Below are 16,943 nucleotides of genomic sequence, written 5' to 3' on the forward strand. Positions count from 1 at the left end.
CATGACACCGCCGCCGGTTACCTGGGCCGCCGCGCACTCCAGACAGAGAAGTCATTCGGGCATGCGCACTACCACGGATACTTTAGTGGAGTATATGTGCGAGCAGGATGTTGTATACCCCTCATTGGACATTTAAACAATGTTATTATAATACAATTATAAAAACAAAAAAGAATGTAGTTCATAAAGTGCACTATGTGCTATGTAAACAGAACGTGTAGACCTAGATCTAAAATTATGTAAACATGTGTGCAAAATTAATGATAAATATAAGTGTATGTAATGTGTGAATACGGATCAATATGTAAATGTGTCTCTTTGACATAAAAGTGCTAAAGTGCATTAAGATGTGTAAATAAATAAATAAAGTGTATATTACGTAATAAATATAAACTAAAATATTGTGAGATCATATGAAAATCATGTGGACTGTGTAGATGTAATCGAAAAAAAAACAATATTTGATGTAAACAAACAGTATATAGTGTATCGCGATACAAAATATTATGTGCGGCATTAGAGTGCAGTGCAAAAACCACAAAAAAGCAAAAAACGCACCTTGTGCAAAAAAACGCCTCAAAAACGCATAAAAAAATGCACTCTAATGCCGCACATAATATTTTGTATCGCGATACACTATATACTGTTTGTTTACATCAAATATTGTTTTTTTTTTCGATTACATCTACACAGTCCACATGATTTTCATATGATCTCACAATATTTTAGTTTATATTTATTACGTAATATACACTTTATTTATTTATTTACACATCTTAATACACTTTAGCACTTTTTTGTCAAAGAGACACATTTACATATTGATCCGTATTCACACATTACATACACTTATATTTATCATTAATTTTGCACACATGTTTACATAATTTTAGATCTAGGTCTACACGTTCTGTTTACATAGCACATAGTGCACTTTATGAACTACATTCTTTTTTGTTTTTATAATTTATAATGTCCAATGAGGGGTATACAACATCCTGCTCGCACATATACTCCACTAAAGTATCCGTGGTAGTGCGCATGCCCGAATGACTTCTCTGTCTGGAGTGCGCGGCGGCCCAGGTAACCGGCGGCGGTGTCATGTTACCCATGATCATGTGACCGGCACTGCCGGTTCACGTGACCAGGGCCGTGACGCCGCTTCCGGTTTGGCCGCGGCGCACTCACAGTGATGAGATGGAGGACGGAACATGCGCCGAATGAGCCACAGGTGTTGAGTAAGTAACAACGGGGAGTGATTGGTGGGATGATACTATTTATACCCTTATCGGATGGGACGTCATTACCCCCGGACGAAGGCAACGAAACGCGCGTCGGGGTGGTGGCGTCCTGGAGGATATACATTGCATACTATTATAAAAGGTATTTAACTGTCTGGATCCCTTGATTTGATGGGGAAATAATATTTGATGAAGGGTGGATCAGAGACTGTTGAATTATCTGTGGGCTGAGTCCATGAATTGAATGCACTTGCACTTTATTATTTATCACATTTACTATAGTGTCCTAATATGTGAATACATCCCCCTGTTCTGTGACATTTGTTGTCGGTCAGAGATTCCAGCATATATGATCTGGTTACTTTAGAAACACCTCCAGGATAGTCACTGTTCTTTTTAATGTTTGGTCTGTCTCTCTCTTTTATGTTAGTGGTTTTTATGTATATTCAATAAAGATATATATGGTATTTGCTACGAAATTTCAGCATTTGTTCTCTTTTTTGGTATAATTTGTGTTTGCTGTAGTGGCGGAATAACGGCCGATTGCAATGGACCTAGAATTATTAGTATGAGTATCTTATAGGTATACGGCCATTGCATGTAGACAAAACCGTGAATTTGATGATAATATATACTGCATAACATATGCTATAGACACACAATTATATTACATATATATATATATATATATATATATATATATATATATACAGTGGTGCCTTGGATTGTGTGCTTGTAATCCAAAACCACTCTTAAACCAAAGCAAATTTTCCCATAAGAAATCATAAAAATGCAGACAATTGGTTCCACGCCCCAAAAATAATGACTTATTATTCTGAATAACGTAAAACTAGATTTGCATTTCCAGGGAAATACATAGTTCTTGAAAAGAGCACCCCTTTACCAGTGACTTCCTTTTAAGAGAAACTTTAACCCTGGGTGCCATCCCTTTAAGAGCGACATGGGTCCCTTTAAGAGCAACTTTTGTCCCGCCCCTTTAAGAGCGACTTGGGTCCCGTCCCTTTAAGAGCGACATGGGCCCCGTCCCTTTAAGAGCAACATGGGTCCCTTTAATAGCGACTTGGATCACATACCTTTAAGAGCGTCATGGGTCCCGTCCTTTTAAGAGCAACTTGGGTCCCGTACCTTTAAGAGCGACTTGGGTCCCTTTAATAGCGACTTGGATCACATACCTTTAACCCTTTAAGGACATGGCCCATTTTCGTTTTTACGTTTTCGGTTTTTCCTCCTTGTGTTTAAAAGGTCATAACACTTGCATTTTTCCACCTAGAAACCCACATGAGCCCTTATTTTTTGCGTCACTAATTGTACTTTGCAATTACAGGCTGAATTTTTGCATAAAGTACACTGCGAAACCAGAAAAAAATTCGAAGTGTGGTGAAATTGAAAAAAAAAAACGCATTTCTTTTATTTGGGGGAAATGTGTTTTTACGCCATTCACCCTGGGGTAAAACTGACTTGTTATGCATGTTCCTCAAGTCGTTACGATTAAAACGATATATAACATGTATAACTTATATTGTATCTGATGGCCTGTAAAAAATTCAAACCGTTGTTAACCAATATACGTTCCTTAAAATCGCTCCATTCCCAGGCTTATAGCGCTTTTATCCTTTGGTCTATGGGGCTGTGCGAGGTGTCATTTTTTGCGCCATGATGTGTTCTTTCTATCGGTACCTTGATTGCCCATATACGTTTTTTTGATCGCTTTTTATTACATTTTTTCTGGATTTGATGCGACCAAAAATGCGCAATTTTGCACTTTGGGATTTTTTTGCGCTGACGCCGTTTACCGTACGAGATCAGGAATGTGATTAATTAATAGTTCGGGCGATTACGCACGCGGCGATAGCAAACATGTTTATTTATTTATTTATTTGTTTACTTTTATTTAAAACCTGGGAAAAGGGGGGTGATTCAGACTTTTATTAGGGGAGGGGGCTTTTTACTATTAACAACACTTTTTTTTTTTTTTTTTACACATATACTAGAAGCCCCCATGGGGGACTTCTAGTATATACACTTGGATCTCTCATTGAGATCTCTGCAGCATAGATATGCTGCAGAGATCCATGAGATCGGCACTCGGTTGCTTTCGGCTGCTGCAGCCGGAAACAAACGAGTGCCGAGCCGAGGACGGCGCCATCTTGGACGCGTCCCCGGCCGGCATCAGTAACGGAGATCGCTCCTCCGGGACAAGGTCCCGGAGGAGCGATCTCCCCCACTAGACACCAGGGAAACGTTGCCTCCGGTAATCGGAGGCAGCTGTCAACTTTGACAGCTGCCTCCGATTAGCTAATAGCGGCGGTCCCGGGCTACACGCGGCACCCGGGATCGCGGCACTTCAAAGCGGGGCCGCCGCGCGGCCCCGCTTTGAAGTGCAAGTGAGGACATAGGACGTACCGGTGCGTCCTATGTCCTTAAGAGGTTAAGAGCGTCATGGGTCCCGTACCTTTAAGAGCGACTTGGGTCCCGTCCCTTTAAGAGCGACTTGGGTCCCGTCCCTTTAAGAGCGACCTGGGTCCCTTTAAGAGCGTCATGGGTCCCGTCCCTTTAAGAGCGACTTGGGTCCCGTACCTTTATTAGCGACTTGGGTCCCATCCCTTTAAGAGCGACCTGGGTCCCATCCCTTTAAGAGCGACCTGGGACCCGGGACCCGGGTCGCTCTTAAAGGGAGCCAAGTCGCTCTTAAAGTGACTTAACTCACTCTTAAAGGGACCCCGGTCGCTTTTAAAGGGACCCATTTCGCTCTTAAAGGGACTCAAATCGCTCTTAAAGTGACCCAACTCGCTCTTAAAGGGACTCAGGTCGCTCTTAAAGGGACCCAGGTCGCTCTTTAGACATGGGTCCCTTTAGGAGTGACATGGGTCCCTTTAAGAGCGACATGGGTCCTGTCCCTTTATGAGTGACTTGGATCCCATCCCTTTAAGCGCGACTAGGGTCCCGTCCCTTTAAGTGCGACTTGGGATCCTTTAAGAGTGACTTGGGACCCTTTAAGAGCGACCTGGGTCCCTTTAAGAGCGACCTGGGTCCTTTTAAAAGCGGCTTTGCTACTTATAATAGTAAAGATCATTGCTCGGTTACCATGACAATCTTTTTTTTTTTTTTTTTTTTTCAAAGTTTATTGTTTACAAAATATATCATAAAAATAGCATATATAAAAAAGATACATTTCCTTTTTACAAAATAGAAAAAAAGACCCCGCCCCAGACCTGGCACAGTATCTCAGCCGAAGTCAGCGCTACCAAACTAGCTACCCCCCGAAGTTCCCCTATTTACAATGCTTCTAAACCGAAGCTATTCCGAGAGGGGGTTCCTCCTGGATGTCCATCGGTAACTTACATCATCTTTTCAATAGCCTCCTAGCCTCTGTTAGCCTCCCTCTTTCACCCTAACCTCCCACAAACTGTACTTATCTTATTCTCCCCTGTCATAGCCTACCAAACATCCATCATCATATACACTAACACAGACAAAATGAAAAGGAAAAAAAAAAAGGAAACCACACACATACAACCCCCCCCCCCCCCTCTCCTCACGCACATTTACCACTATCTTTTGTGGTGTATCATTAATCTTATACGCTAGCATTTCTTTCGCTCTCATCTCACCACCTCCACTCCATTCTTACATTATCAACTAACTCAGAGCGATGTGCACCCATTCAGGGCACCACATCTCCCTGACTCACCGACCATCTCTCTCACTCCTCAGAAAAGTTAACCCTCGATGTTACCGAGGACCCTTCTCCTCCTGGACCCCTCCGTGAGGATGGCCTCACCGATATAGTGATCCATCCCCACAAGGTCTGTCCGATTTCACCACTCATCCATTATATAAGAGACACTCCACCTTATTATTGTAGCGGAGGCTTCCACCTTCTAATATATTCCATACTCTACAAGAAAGGAGAGAGGGTGAGGGGGAAAAGAAAAAGAGAGAAAGAAGGAAGGGGGAAAAAAAAACACACACACAGGAAATCACCACATCCTCAAATTATACATATCTTGTATCACAGCTTCCATCCACATGCTAGGCAAGGGAAACCCTCCCCCAAACTATACCCTTATAGCTGCTATCGGCTACACCTATCTGGACATCCGAGGTCACCCCCCTCAGTCACAAAACCCATCCTGCCATATTTATACTCAGGATTATCCAAAACCAGGCCCGATCCCATCCCACCCCTTCCCGGCAAAGCACTAAAAAAGAGAAAAAAAAGAGAAAAAAAAAATAAAAAAATACCAAAATCATTCTCGGTTCGTTAATTAACTCTCCTCCAATACGCGTTCCAATCATCCACGCACTCTTTCAGAGTCGTCCATCCTACCTTATCCTTATTATACCAGACTTCGTATCGCAGAATTCTATCAACTACCTCCCTCCATTCTTTTACAGATGGAGCGTTCTCCCCTAGCCAGTTCCTAACTATCACCCACCGTGCAGCAAATAATGTTAGGAACTCCTCGTGTCACTTTACCAAGCTTTATATCAGAAATATTTCCTAATAATGCGTATATATATTCCATCCCAATATCCACCCTGTACACAGCCCCAATAATCGGGAACACTTCACTCCAAAATTTCCTCATTTTACTGCATCCCCACCAGTGATGATCTAGATCACCCTCTTCAAAACCACACCTTATACATATTGCTTCCTGTACCTTCTTCCATTTCTTTATATCCCTAAGTGAATAATAAAGTCTATGCGTAATAAAAAACTGAACTACCTTGTGTCTTCTATCCGTGAGATTCTTCTCTGCCAAACTATAAACTTCAAACCAAAATTGCTCCGTTCTCTGCCCAATCACTCTTTCCCACTTCCTCTGTGAAATTATCTCAATATTTCCTGCTGACACTTCTCCCCACCACCGATAGCTTCTTGCCAACTTCCCTCTATTCCCTGTAGTGCTCTTTATATGTGCTACAAGCTTAACTCTGTGCACTTCCCACTTAGGCGTCCCCACCAGCTCCCTGGTTGCACTCTGCACCTGCATATATCTAAGGGGACATATCCCACCCTCCGTTATCCGTGATAGTTCCCTAAAGCTTTTAAGTCTATTACCATCTTTAAACTGCGATACTTTAACTAACCCTCTACTCCTCCAATAGTGCATGTCTGGAATAGCGTCTAGTCCCAGAAGTCTAATATTTCCCAGTAACTGAGTAAAATCATATACCCCATTCACCCCCTCAGCCTTCCTAACATGCTCCCAGGCTTTACAAAACATGTATTCCAGCGAGTGTCTAGGATATCTTCCACAAACATTTATCTCCAACAACTCAAAAATGTCACCAGTGATCTCCTCCTGTTTTCTTACCCAGCAAGTCAAAAAAGGCACCCTATTCCAATTATTCATCCAGGACATCAAGGCAGAAATATAATAACCAAAAAAATCAGGAAGTGCCAACCCCCCCTTGGCCTCTGGGAGAGTAAGGGCCTTTAATTTAAGACAAACCCTTTTCCTATTCCAGAGTAGTTTATCACCCTCTCAATTCTTTTAAACACAGACTTTCCCAGCCAAACAGGAGAGGCCTTTAAGATATACAATATCTGTGGGACCCAGATCATTTTTATCAGTCCAATTTTGTCAGCTCTTGATAAATGCATTTTGTTCCAAATACTAGCTTGCTGTCTAAATTTATTTAACCTTGGCTCAATGTTAAGTTCGGCAAATCGCCTAGGATCAGCCGAGAGCCCAATCCCCAGATATTTACATACTCCATCCCTCCCCTCCACTCGGAGTCTAGTATCTACCATCACTTCACTTCTAATCGGTAAAAGCACCGACTTGTCCCAGTTTCTTACTAGGCCAGAATGATCTCCAAATTCTTTCACCTCCTTCATTGCCACTTCCAAGCAGTTCTTTGTGTCACCCAAGAATAGCAATACGTTGTCTGCATATAGAGCTATCGTATCCTCTCCCCCCCCCCACTCTAAAGCCCTTTATCTCTTTGTTATTATTTATCCTTCGTGGCAACGGCTCCATAACTAAAGCAAACAGTAAGGGGGAGGGAGGACAACCCTGCCTAGTCCCTCTTTTCAGCTGGAACATCTCCGACGTCTCCCCATTAACAATAACCCTAACCCTGGCTCTAGGATGTTGGTATATCATCTTCAACCACCCGATAAATCCCCCCCCCCCCAAAGTCAAATTTCTGCAACACGGCCCACATATAGGGCCACTCCACACTGTCAAATGCCTCAGCAGCATCCAGAGACAGTATGGAGTGGCCCCCCTCCATGCTAGCCCCCTGAATATTGGCCTGAACTCTCATGATGTTATCGTGAGTTGTTCTTCCTCCTATAAAGCCGGTTTGTTCGTGACCTATCAGATCCTCCATCACTCTCGCCATCCTAAGTGCCAAGATCCTTGCCAATATCTTGATATCCGTATTTATCAGTGATATTGGTCGATATGCCCCCGGGTCTGCTGGATCCTTATCCCCCTTGGGTATCAACACTATATTCGCATCATACATTGTTTCAGGTAAATACCCTTCATCACATGCACATCTAAGTACCATATATAACTGTTTCAGGAGTACATCCCCATAGCACTGAAAAATCTCCACGGGTAGTCCGTCTGGGCCTGATGATTTACCACTAGCCATTCCCTTCACTACCAGATTTACTTCCTCCTGCTCCAGCGGACGCTCCAACCATTCCCTTTTCTTAGAGTCAAGCACTGGCATGTCCACTTCTTCTAAGTACTCCATACAGTTCTGCCATGTAATCTCTTCCCTTGCCGTATATATTTTCACAAAATACTGCCTAAATACTCTCAATATATTCCTTGTATCTCTTACCATTGTTCCATCTGTATCCCTGATCTCTGATATCAACCTTCTTCCCTTGTTACACTTAATCAGATTGGCTAAGTATTTGCCAGGTCTTCCCCCCTGTGTGTATTGCTCGGCACCTCGGAACCAGCACTTATTCTGGGCCTTTACTTGTAAGAAATCCTTAAGCGCCTCGACCGCATTCTGCCATACATTCTGTTTTTTTGTCCGTCCCATCGCGAACATACTCGCTCTCTGTTTTTTTAACCTCCTCTCTCAGCCTTCCCTCTTGTTCTCTATATACCTTCTTCTGCCTCCCAACCTCCCTCTTTAGCAACCCTCTCAAATAGGGTTTAGCAGTATCCCAGACCACGCGCAGGCTCGCGGTACCGATATTAATATAAAAAAACTCCGACATCTCTTTCTTTATCTGATCATTAGTATGTAATAGCTTCAACCAATGTTGATTACACTTAAACTCTCTGATTCTACTACCCTTTTTACCTAGGTCTAACTCTACCCTCACCGGAACATGGTCTGAGATACTGCGGGCCTCATGTACCACTTTTTTAATTCTAAGAAGAGCTGCCTCATTAGCGAGGACCAGGTCAATTCTCGAGAAGACCTTATGTGTAGCGCTTTAGCATGTAAACTCCTGAGACTGGGCATTTAAATGGCGCAATACATCCGTCCATCCATACTCATTCACTATTTTACTTAATGGAGAGCTACTAGTTCCAGTATCTCTTACTGTATCCCTCTTTCTATCTCTCCCCTCATCCATTACTGCATTCAGGTCGCCCATAATCATTAACATACAGTACAGTTCCCAAATTTTGCAGCAAACTGGAAACACTGAACCAGTACATCCATAGCAAAAGGTGGAGGTATATACACAAAGGCAAGAACCATATTATGTCCTTCAAGTTCTGCATAAATAAACACATAACGACCTCCTGGATCTATTCTTGTCTCCTTTGGTATAAATTTTATACTTTGGTGCACCAGCACACTAACTCCCCGCGAATACACAGAGTGATACTGGTGCACCACCCACCCGTGTGCTAATATACTAGTACGATCTAAATCCAAATGCGTTTCCAATAGGCACACAATCGCTGGTAAAAACCTAGAGATCTCTCTAGTTACTGCAAACCTCTTTAATCTATCATGAATACCTCTAACATTCCACACCACCACCTTTACCATTGACCCTTAGTTCTTAGAAAATAAAAAAAGAATGAGGGGAGTAAATACAATAAAGAACAGTAGAAGAGGCCATCCATTGGAATATGTAACCGACTAGTGCTTCGCCATATTTCCCTTCCCCCCCCACACCCCCTTGCTCACATACCGCAGTGTGTAAACCCTAACTAATGGATTAGGGTGTTCGGCCCGCAATCATCCGAGGGGTCCCTATATACCATACTTAAAGACAAAAGGAACTCCCTACCGCTTACCATTGTTATCTAACCATTCAGAAGCCTCCAAAGGTTTGTAAAAAAAAACACCTGCTGCTGATGGGTGATCCGCAGCCTGGCTGGATACATCATCGCATACTTAATATCGTTTTGTTTGAGACGTCTCTTAACATCCACAAATTTCTCCCTGGCCTTTTGGGTAGCTGCGGAGTAATCTGAGTATAGGAAAATATTGGACCCATTGATCTCATGTGGCGGTTCCTCTCTCAAACTCCTCAAGATAATATCCTTGTCCCTGACACAATGAATTTTTGCAATAATAGACCGGGGCTTGTTTCCTACAATTCCTCTCCGCATAGGCAGTCTATGGGCCCTTTCCACACAGAAGTGATTAGATAGCTTCCCTACTCCCACTCTCTCCACCAACCACTCCTGCATGAATTTTGTACAGTCCAGCCCTTCCGCCCCTTCAGGAACCCCAATCACTCTAAGGTTAGCCCTCCTATTTCTGTCCTCAAAATCAATCACCTTGGCCTGCAACTCACTGTTCTCCTTACAGACCCTCTTCAGATCTGTTTCCATTTTACCCACATTGTCCTCCAAGGTACTAATTCGGTTTTCAGTCTCCGTAACCCTCTCTTCTATTTTATTCATGTCACAGCGGATCAGAGATATGTCAGTTTTAATCTCTCCAATCTGAGGGGTTATACAATTAAGAGCTTCATTTGTTCTATTTACAGCGGCCAGGATTTCTAATAGCATAGGGTCATTCGTTCGAGCACCGGCAACTCCATTTTCTACCTGCTCAAATTCATGCAACTCAGGCAGGCCCTTCCCTTTACCTCCCTCGCTCAATCTAGACCCTCCGGGCTTCCCCTGCGGGCTGGGGCTCAAAAATGTATCCATCTTGGGGGCTCCTTTCCCTTTTCCTTTAGTAGCCAATCAGATCTCTCACACTCCACCACAGGATTTTTCTACCCAGGAACCTTCAGGCACACTCTATTGCTAATTTCCAATCAGTAAATATACGTGGCCACGATCCCTAGGCAGATAGTAAGCAGGGCAATATGCGTTCTCCCCACAGTTATTTGTGAATCACTAACTATAGTTCCACACCGTACGCATACGTGCTCACACTCCAAAGCAATACACGTTGTCCCCCAGCTCCTTGCAAGGTTTCTGGCAGATGTTCCACACAGTAAGTATATGTACCCACACTCTCTTAATAAGCAATAGTCAGAGCAATAACATTCTCCCCACAATTACTTATAGAGTTTCTAGTTGATACTCCAACCAGTAAGTATATGCACCCACACTCTCAGGGTAAGCAATAGTCAAAGCAATGTACATTCTCCCCACAATTACTTGAAGTCTCTGGTTGACGTCAGAACATTATAGGTTCTCCCCACAGCTGCTTCAGAGTCTCTGGTTGCTGTTCCAAGCGGTAAGTATGTGCACCCATTCTCTCTGGGCACAAAACAATCAGAGCAATATACGTTCTCCCCGCCGTTACTTGTATGGTCCCTGACTATTATTCCAGCAGTAAGCACATATACCCCCACTCTCTGGGCAAGCAATAGTCAGAGAAATGTATGTTCTCCCCGCCGAACCTGAAGAACGCTAGTGGGTAAAAGGTTTATAATTTATCTACTCCTCTCTGCCCAGAAAGTCCCATAGTTCATCCGACAAGTCTCAGCCTGCAAAGAAGAAACTACCACCAAAGTCCTCAGTTCCTGAGATGGAGTGCGACTCCTACAAGAAGGCATCTGTCCTCTTGCGTATGCCCTCAGGCTTGCCTGCTATAAGCCGACAATCAAGCTGCCCGTACCCTTTATTATAAAGCTCACTGAAACGGTGCCAGGTCAGATCTCACCCATGCCTCGGCTGCCACCTAGTCTAGTCCTCCACATCTCCACGGGGCCTCTCCTTCTATGCTCCTCCACAGCCGCCTCTTCATACCCCGTACCAGACACCTCAGAACCTCCGCTCCTCTAAGTCACCTCTGCGCCTCCTCCGACCGGACACCTGTTCATGGGCCACCCACGTTGCCGCCTCCTCCACAGCGCTATCTCCAGCAGTCGGCTCACGGCAGCGGCACACAGCAATCGGCAGTCAGCGCACGGCAGCGGCAGCACGATCCTCCAGACTCTCCCGGCTCAGATCTCTCTTCCCCCGGCAAGCACCATATGGCTGGGTTCCAAAACTAGCGGGGCCCCTCACATGGCGCTGACCGAACACCACTCTACGTGACGTACAACGTGCTACATCATCGCGCCACCACGCCCCCTACCATGACAATCTTACTCATGTCAAGGAGACAAAATCGTTAAGGACCTTCCATCTTCTACATCTTCTATTGGCCAATAGTGGACATGTGACTGTGTGAATGGTGTGATACATTGCCTGACAAGACCTTATAGAGTTCCTATTGGCTGCTATATTTCAGTTATTTGCATATGTGCTGTGATTGGCTGTTAGCGGTTAGAGTGTGGCCATTATTTCCAATGGGCCATTATTTTCTATGGGAAATTAGGGGTCTTTAAATGTAAATTTCCTAAAAACGACAAATCCGATTGAAACAAAAAATAGATAGCACACCACACACTGCCGAGGGCTTCGAAACACAGTTTGAACAGAGTCTGTGCGCAAAGCGGTTCGGGCTGTATTAATCACAGAAAAATAGCTGGAAGAAACGGAAGAAGAATACGGATTACAATATAGGGATTTTCAAACACTATAATTAATATTATAAGTTACTGTACAGTAATGGAGAGGATGGGAAAAGACTGCAGGGAGCATGAAGGAATGAGCAGGGCAGATGTGAGCACAGTATAGCAGCGAGGAGAGAGGGGTAACAGCTATGGAGAGATTACCTCCACAGTCCTGTCCCCTGATGTAAGCCCCAGCCTGAAGTAGATCTGCTATGATTTGGAAGGTGAGGGAGACTTCCTGGGTCAGAGTACAGGGCTGTAGACCCCGCTATGCAGATCATGCCCCTCCTCCACTCCCCCTCCCACCCAGTACAGGAAGCTCTTACACCAAAGCAATGCTCTTAAACCAAGTCACAATTGTGAAAAACTGTGAGCTCTTAAAGGGGTACTCCAGCGTGGGGGCACTTTTGTGCTGGGACCGGGGACGAGGTAGCCGAGGGAAAAGATGTCCACTCACCTCCCCGGTTCCAGCGGCGGGTCACGCATCCCGCCTCCGTCACTGAGTGGCTGAGCGGACTTGAGACGTCACGTCTTGAGCCTGCGTTAGACACCCGGAAGCGGCCGGGAAACGGGCACCGAAGCGCCGCGATGCGGGACCCTCCGCTGGAACCTCGGCCACCTGGTCCTGGGTCCCAGCGCAAAAGTGCCTTCACACTGGAGTACCCCTTTAAACCAAGTTACTCTTAAACCAAGGTACCACTATATACTGTATATATGTGTGTGTGTGTGTATGTATGCTGTATAATATAATAAAATGATATACAATCCTCTACTGTAAAAAAAAATAAAACACTATATACAGTGCAATACAAACCATGTATCTATACTATCCTAGATGCCAGCTATGGATACACTGTTGCAACCTTGTATGTTTACCCACAACAGATATACATAGTATATACACCTATATATATATATATATATATATATATATATATATATATATGCCATCTATGGATACACTGCTGCATACAATAGTAACAACTCTGTGTGCTTGCTCACTATAGATATACATAGTATATACAGTACACCTATATAATTCTGCACATTGGTCCCAGGACATAATAATAAGCAATACAAGCTTCATTTACCTTAAAATCCAAAAACTATGCTGCCCCTTGTCTCACCTTTATATCCCCCAGACCGTGCCTCTACTACACCTACTCAGCTCCAATGAAGTTCCATCCTCATAGATTGCCCATTGTACCTAGCACCCCCACCGCCTCCCACTTTTCTATGGGATTCAGGTCTGGAGAGAGTGCAGGCCTCTCCATTTGACGTCCTTCCAGCGGATGTTTTCTAATGATGTGACCTCAATGAGTAGTATGGAGTTGTCACTGTATCAATTGTGGTGTGTGTTCAACCGGTCACTTGCTAGATGGTACCTCTGTGGTGGTTGGTCGAAGTATAGCTCAGCCAGATAGTAAATTTTTGTGACGCCACTTCTATGGTGGTTGGTCGGAGTATAGCTCAGCTGGATGGCAATTTGTTGTGACGCCAGTGCCGGTTGGGCACACAGGTATGGAGGCACACCTGCTTTTAGTTTAGGGTGGCGAGCTATTCTATTTCCCCTGTGGTCGGTGACCTGCCGGGCTGTGAGGGGGTCCCTTGGATACTTATCACGGTGGTCCAGAGTGGAGTTGTGACCCACCCGAACTATCGGTTCCGCCACCCACAGAAAAGGGAGATGACCCAAGGATGGAGTAGTGACTGTGTAGGTGCCGGAACAATAATCACTGAGTCCTGTTGTCATAAAATCTTTTTTACTGTGAAAACACTTTTTACAGTAGCAGACCAAAGAGTGTAGACGTGACAGAACAGAATCTGCGCTAAGAGCCTTTAGAGTAGAAGAGCTGAGAGCAGTGGAGAGGAATTTGTGCCTAGAGTCCCAACCCAGGGTACAGTGGGCTCTGCACGAACTTTAGAAGAAGTAGAATACTGAAGAATACTTGAAAGTAGAAAGATACTTGTGCCCTTGTTTCGACCTTTGTTGTCGTGATACCCCTACAGTGTTGGGTGACCTGTCCTATTAGGGTGACACAAGCCCCAGACCTTGTTACCTGAGTTGAGCAAGGTGGCCAAGTTTTCCTGTTTACGTATACTTCTAGCAACTTTGCTCCATCCGCATCAGTTCCTCTTGTTTTAGGATCCTGCACCTTTAGAAGTGTCCACGGCGTGATGTGGGGTGTTCTCTGACTTGTCCTCTCCCAAGTAGCTTAACACTGTATAGTGGAAAGAAATGTAGCTTTTGAAGAAAAAGTCTCTGTGTCTCCCATGTGCGTCTGGACTGGAGGGGGGGACCTGGCAAAGCCAGGGCCCAGCTGGACTACAGCAGGGACCATCTTGTCTTGTGTCCTCTCTCCACCAAGACTTGGGTAAGACTCACTTGGGTAAGACTCTCCCCATGTGATAACTTTCTACAGGAGGTGTAAGGTCCCCTGTGAGTGGTGGAGAAGAAAGTGTAAAGAGAAAAGAGGATAGAGATAGTCGAAAGGAAAGAACAGCTCCCATTGGTGTGCAGATTATAACATATAATAACTCCTTGTTCACTACAGCTGTGCATATACAGATAACAGTGACATCTTGTGGTAAAACTTAGGTACTACTTCATTACCACGCTTACTTGAAGCTCAGACTTTTGCGAGGGGTGTGAAAACTATTAACACATGTTGTGGGACACCACACAGTCACAAAGTATAGGGCAGTTTTGTAGTGACTAGACACACCTGCCCACACTGTAACACCACCATCACCAAAGGTAACAGTGGCTAATGCATAGCGCTCTCCTTGACGTCTGCAACATTGTTGGCGGCCATCATTTCTCCTCATCGTGAATCAACTTTAATTAGTGAACAGTACTTAGGCCCACTGGTCCCTTGATCAGAGTAGGAGAACGCTGTGCATCAGATACTGTCAGGGTCAGCTCCAGGTTTTTTGGACGAGAGAGCGTCAGGGGGGCCCTTCATTCATCACTTCCAGCGCTGGGTCCCGGATCGTAGCGGAGTCCCCCCTCGGTCGCTGGATAGCTGAACTGCCTTGAGACGTCACGTCTCAAGCCGCAGCTCAGACCAGGAAGCGGCCGCGGGATGGAAGAACAGGGCAGCACTCAGAGACCCGGCGCTGGAACAGGGGAGGTAAGTAACCGGCGGCCTCTATTTCCACCCCTTCCCCGGCCATACCCTAAAAATGACCCCAGCCTGGAGTACCTCTTTAATGACCTACACATTACTGACTGACAGTCAACGGTGTAAGCGCAAAAATCCGGCAAAGTGCAAAAAGTGCACATTTTTTGTCCCGTCAAAAATTAGCATATGCGCAATCAAGGTACCAATAGAAAGTACAGATCATCGCACAACAAAAGAAATGACACCTCACACAGACCCATAGACCAAAGGATAAAAGTGTCATAAGCATGGTCTTAGAGCAATTTTAAGGAACATTTATTTTGTTTAAAAGGTTTTATTTTTTTAAACCTATCAAGTTGCACATAATTTTAATTGTACCGACCTAACGAACATATATAACATGTCTGTTTTACTATAGGATGAACGGCGCTTTTATTTTTTCCTGGTTTTTCAGCATATTCTATACAAAATTTAAGTCTGCCATTTCAAAGTAAAATTAGTGGCGCAAAAAATAAGGGCTCATGTGGGTCTGTAGGAGAAAAAATACAATTGCTCTGGCCTTTTAAACACGAGGAGGAAAAAATGAAAAAACACAAAGACGAAAATTGGCTCTGTCATTAAGGGGTTAATCTAGTCATTGCGCCTCAAATGAAGTGTCCTGTATTTTTTCCAGACCTGAATCCCATAGAAAACCTATGGGATCAGCTGAGTTGTTCTGTAGAAGCTTGTGACTCTGTACCCAAGAACCTTAATGACTCAAGGGCTGCCCTTTAAGAAGAGTGGAATGCCATGCCTTAGCGGACAATAAGTCGACTTGTGAAAATCGTGAAACGTTGTTGTCAAGCTGTAATTGATGCTCAAGGACACATGACAAGTTATTGAGACATTGACATTATTTGTTGGGGTTCCCATTGTTCCCATGGGGCCACATGAGAATTCAGAATGCTTTTCGAGGGCCACCCACCCTTATGAATGCGTATGAGAGAGACCAGTGTGCCTACCCTCTGCCTCCCCCCCCCCCCCCCCCCCCAAGGCCCTCACAGCATCTCAAGGTGGTTCTTGATGACTCCAATAGCACTGTCCCACCCCCGGTAAGCGACACTACAAGCGCCCAGTGGTGCCTGCTGTCCTTACCCTTACCTGGCCTGGCGTAGTCCCCTGACTTTCATTCTCCCGGCTCTCCACCACATGAGTGACTAGTGGGCCAGTGAGCTGGGAGAACGAATGCCGGGGGTCTATGCCAGGCAGGGTGAGGGTGAGTGTGTGTGTTTGTGGGAAAGGAGTGGGGACAGGGACACATACACCCACAGGGCATTTACACAGGTGGGCCAGTGCTGCGTGTTTGACCCCCCTCATCCCCCCCCCACCCAACCCACCCATGTGATAGCGTCCTCACATCCTCAGTCTACTAACTAAAGTAGTAAAAGGGGTTATCCAGCGCTACAAAAACATGGCCACAGTTGTCTCCAGTTTGGGTGGGGTTTTGAAACTCAGTTCCATTGAAATAAATGGAGCTTAATTGCAAACTGCACCTGAACTGGAGACAACAGTAGGGGGAAAAGTGGCCATGTTTTTGTATCGCTGGATAACCCCTTTTAGTGTTGGAGTTAAAAAAAAATTAAGAACTAATCAGGCAGA

The sequence above is a fragment of the Dendropsophus ebraccatus genome, chromosome 3 (assembly GCF_027789765.1).
Source record: "Dendropsophus ebraccatus isolate aDenEbr1 chromosome 3, aDenEbr1.pat, whole genome shotgun sequence".
Classification (NCBI taxonomy): domain Eukaryota; kingdom Metazoa; phylum Chordata; class Amphibia; order Anura; family Hylidae; genus Dendropsophus; species Dendropsophus ebraccatus.